At 39.4% G+C, this 4,933-nt stretch overlaps 1 non-coding gene across 1 annotated transcript; it reads left to right on the top strand.

Moving 5' to 3' along the window:
• Positions 1 to 3,634: 3,634 nt before the first annotated feature.
• On the top strand, positions 3,635 to 3,769 carry LOC119472690. The gene has a single exon (XR_005201869.1). It is a non-coding gene; the product is annotated as a small nucleolar RNA SNORA51 (small nucleolar RNA).
• The last annotated feature ends 1,164 nt before the right edge of the window (positions 3,770 to 4,933 follow it).

Raw genomic sequence — 4,933 nt, 5'->3', positions numbered from 1 at the left:
GAAAGCAGACTTTATAAGAAATACCTTGATTTTTCTCTAAAAGAATCTAAAATTCCCACCTTAAAATACTCTAAAATAAATAGCAAATAAATCACTATGAAATCACTAATGAGTATAGCTAGGTCCAATATAGAAATAAACTTTATATAGGCTATGCTTCCCAAAAAAGATTGTCAAATTGAAGGGAGAATTAACTCAACAGAGATAGTGTTTTTATGAGGAATATTCTAGCGGCATTTTAGATATGACTGGTTGTTACCTTGTAATAAGTCCTCCTTTAGGAATTAATATATATAAATTTTTAAATAACAAGTTGCTAAAAATGTTAGTATTGTTGACCAAAATTAAGACTGTTGAGGTTTGATAAAGATTTATCAGAAATCAAACATGACGATTGACAAATGTTTATTGGAAACTAAATGTGAGGATTGACCCACGAAGTCAACAAAAGTTGGGTGTGTTCAATAGTCAGCGATTAATTGGAAGGCCTTTATAAGCAAGTTTAGAAGAAAGGGGACTCCTCACACCAGAGCTGCCCTTTTTCATTGGAGGGTACATTACAGAAGTTATAATCATTGCCTACAGATTGCAACATGCAGGTTAAAGTGTCTGTGTGTAAGATGATTAGGCAGACTTCCTGATTCTGAAACAAATCAGCATCCTTTTCAGTGTCTGTAAGTTACATATTAAGCAATATGTCAACAATTTGAGGAACTCCTGATAAAACTCTACCCAGGGACTGGATGTTGTCATAAAACACAAGACCTCTGCCAGATGGGTTAATTTGGAAGTCTGCCAGAGCTGGCCCATAGGTTATCATTATTGTGCTTATTTATATATTAGGATAAAAGCAAGAAATTTACGTTTGAGAAAATCATGTCATGTTTGTTTTATAGTTTAAAAATTCTATAAAATTCCTGACCTTTAACAATGTATCAGACTTGTTTTTGGATTGTTCACATATGTGTTAATATAAACCCTGGATTTATTTGGGAGAATAACAACATTATAATCATTTGTTTAATTCTCTTCATGGTATTCATAGTATATTGCTTTATAGTTCATAAAGTGCTTTCACATTTTTTCAGATACTCTTGAAGAAAGAGGAGAGCAGAACAGATACGATATCGTCAGTATTTTATAGATAAAGAAATAGGAATTTTCCCACAGCCCTCAAGTTAACAGGGCTGATTAAAAAAAGTGACATTAAAATATATATTGACATATAGATAAAATTTAAAATACAAGACATTCAGCTTAATGTAAGTTATTGCACTAATTTCTTGATTAGAGTAATATCACAGCTCCTATTGAAAAAAAATTATAAATTTAATGTGTGTTACTTAATGACAAAAATATTCAAAATGAATTTGATTGTGGTTGAGTAACTACCATGTCTCCAAAGTAAAGGTTTCCTCAACTAAAGACATGGAAAAGATGAGACTAGAATCACTAAGGTTGTTTTGGGTTCTAATATCACATGAGTCTACAAATTTTACAATTCTTTATAGAATAAAATTAGAATCCTTCATGTCCAATAAAATAGTCCCTTTGCACCTCTGCCTATACATAAATCACTCTTTCAGCAACCTGCAAAAACTATTCAATTTGAGGTTTTGCTTCTGGGGAAAACACTTGCCTGCAAAAAGCTTTCTCCAGTGAGAAGCAAGGGAGATAGGTTACACAGTTTTGCAAGAAGAGTTTGTGTGTTTGCAGGGGTAAATTAACATAGCAGTGATCTTCCCCTTCCAATTATACATGATTCAGTGATTACACATAAGAAGAAATTCCCTTGTCCAATATATCCTGAGTGAACCCTGTTCTTTCTCACTCACAAAAGTAACTGAGTCTATTTTCTTTCATATCTGTTATTCCACAAACACTGACTTCACACCTCCTCTGGGAAGTCATCCCCCTGCACACTGGGGATACGACAGCAAGGAGACAGGCAGGTTTGTTGTTCTCCTGCTAAATCTTATCTCCATTATTTCACATCATTGAAAATTACGGGTAGCTTTTTTTTTTCGAGATGGAGCTTTACTCTTGTCACCCAGGATGAAGTGCAATGGTGCCATCTCGTCTCACTGCAACTTCTACCTCTCAGGTTCAAGTGATTTTCCTGCCTCAGCCTCCTGAGTAGCAGGGATCACAGTAGCCCACCACCATGCCTGGCTGATTTTTGTGTTTTTAGTAGAGATGGAGTTTCTCCATGTCGGTCAGGCTGATCTCAAACTCCTGACCTCAGGTGATCTGCCCGCCTCAGCCTCCCAAAGTGCTGGGATTACAGGCATGAGCCACCACGCCTGGCTAGAAATTATGGGTATCTTGTGATGTTCTGGACTCTAAAATGTCAGAGACGTTTTAATGAAGGAGTGAAACTTAGTGATTCTCAAAGCCTGTAGGAGAAGTGGGAGAGGAAAAAGAGGGGGAGGCCGTCTTCACATTTCTTCTGTCTCCATCTATTGCCAAGAGCCAGTAGAGGTCAGAATATTCTTAGGAAATTATTGATTTCTGACTATCTGATTAGTCAATGATAGAAATCGTTGTCCTTATGCTGATTTGTACCTTTGCTCAGTGAAGTTACCATAGTGAATTTATACAACTGCATGCCATACGGGTAATGGTGCTCTAATCTCCCTGTTGACACCTGCGTAAGGTCTCTTCTTAGACCCATTAACAGCACAACTGCATCCCTAGTGGCCACTCCCAGAACTGCAGGGAAGGGAATGGACCATGGAAAATTCTCAGCTTGGAATATTATGCAGCCATCAAAAACGATGAGTTTGTGTCCTTTGTAGGGACATGGATGAACCTGGAAACCATCATTCTCAGCAAACTGACAGAAAAGCAGAAGATCAAACACCGCAACTCATAGACGGGTGTTGAACAATGAGAACGCATGGACACAGGGAGGGGAGCACTATACACTGGGGTCTGTTGGGGGGAAATAAGGGGAGGGACGGTGGAGGTTGGGGAGTTGGGGAGAGATAGCAAGGGGAGAGATGCCAGAGGTAGGTGATGGGGAGGAAGGCAGCAAATCACACTGCCACATGTATACCTATGCAACAATCTTGCATGTTCTTCACATGTACCCCAAAACCTAAAATGTAATAAAATAAATGGAATTAAAAAGAAGAAATAAAAAATAATAAACATTTATTGAACACTTAAAAAAAAAAAGAAAAAATTCTCAGCTTCAATGCTTGCCACTTCCCTCCACTGTTTGCAACAAGGCTTGATGGGGGCATTCTTGGGGCTCCAATTTTCTGCCTTTTTCTGAGGATCCCTTTCATTTTCCTTCTCATTCCTGCTATTTGTCTTCCAGGAATCCTTCTGTCCTTTGCTGTTACCTAGGAACTCAGCTTGCCTTCCCCTTTTGTCTTCTCTCTGCTGGGAATACTACTGAATTTCATCCTGTGCAGAGAAGCGCAATTTAGAACACATGACACGGACCAAAGCAGGAGACAGGGATGGCTCTCCACTCAGGTCACATGTGGTCATTTTCCCTGGACACAAATCTGGGTGCTTTGAGTATCTTGTGTCAAGTTAGGAAAGTAATTACCACCCAAAAATAAGTGTGCAAGGTGTTTTCATCAGCAGGCAGAAACCACAGTGGTTTAGAGAACAAAATCTAGGCCTCCTGGTGCTTACCACAGTCTGTGTTCTTACATTGACTGCATAGAAAGAGGAGAGAAATTAACCTACCTACCCCGTACATACCTCGGCCCAGGTCCTGTGCCTGACCTGTATTGTGAACGAGGAGACATTGAGAAAAGAAAAAAAGCAAGGAAAGCCTATCTTGGGACCAACACCAAAAAGATCTAAGAACAAAACTATGCATATATGTCTTAATCTGTTTTGTGCTGCTATAAGGGAATACATGAGGCTGGGTAATTTATAAAGAAAAGATGGATTTGGCTGATGGTTCTGCAGTTTGTACAAGAAGCATGGTGCCAGCACTGGCTTCTGGCGAGGGCCTCAGGGAGCTTGGAATCATGGTGGAAGGTGAAGAGGGAGCAGGTGAGTCATCTGATGAGAGAAGGATCAAGAGTGATGGGGGGGAAGTGGCCGGCTGTCCTAAACAGCCAGCTCTTGCATAAACTAATAGAAGAAGAACTCACTCATTATCACAGAGATGGTACCAAGCTATTCATGAGGGATCTGTCCCCATGACACAAACACCTTCCACTAGGCCCCACCTTTAACATTAGGGGCCAAATTTCAACATGAGATTTGGAGGGACAAATATCCAAAGTGTTTCAATATGGGTGTTGAATGGATGCACAGAATAAAAGAAAAATAACCTATCAAAGATAGATTTTAAAAATAAAAAACTGTAACAACAACAACAACAAAACTTAAGTGCAGTCAAGAATAATCAAAATAGCCTCCACACACCAGATCACAGATTGGAACAGAAAATACAAAGGCACTTCATTCATTTTCAAGGCTTTGCTCTCAAAACTGCTAGGTAAGCCATGCAGTGAGAGACTGTATACAGAATTCATAAGAAAACTCCAAGGCCGTGTGTGTAATCAGGGACAGACAACCTGCGCATGAACTTGGAGGCACACATTTTTCTTAAAAAATGTGTCGAAATGAAAGTAACCTCCCAAAATAATTCAAGAGAAAGAGTGGCAAGTGCAAAGAAAACTGGACAAGTATGGTGAAACCTACTCCTTGTCCCCAAAGAAATACAGGAAAGTGGTTGCAGAGCCCCACATGCTCAATTTACCATTCCTGGATCAGCTTTTTCCCATCCTGTTTTCACTGAGCCAGGGAGCCATGCAATGCTTCATCATCCCGGGGAAAATGAACAAGGTTGTCTTATTAATTGGACTGCAGCACCCTTTTTCCTCTTAAAACAGGGCTCACTGTTAGAAACTCACAGTGGATTAACAAGAAAAATGCTCCAGGCTTCAACTTAACACAC

Source organism: Cebus imitator, unplaced genomic scaffold (assembly GCF_001604975.1).
Source record: "Cebus imitator isolate Cc_AM_T3 unplaced genomic scaffold, Cebus_imitator-1.0 Scaffold112, whole genome shotgun sequence".
NCBI lineage: Eukaryota > Metazoa > Chordata > Mammalia > Primates > Cebidae > Cebus > Cebus imitator.
The sequence above is the reverse complement of the archived record's forward strand: the minus strand, read 5'-3'. Positions and strand labels throughout refer to the sequence as shown.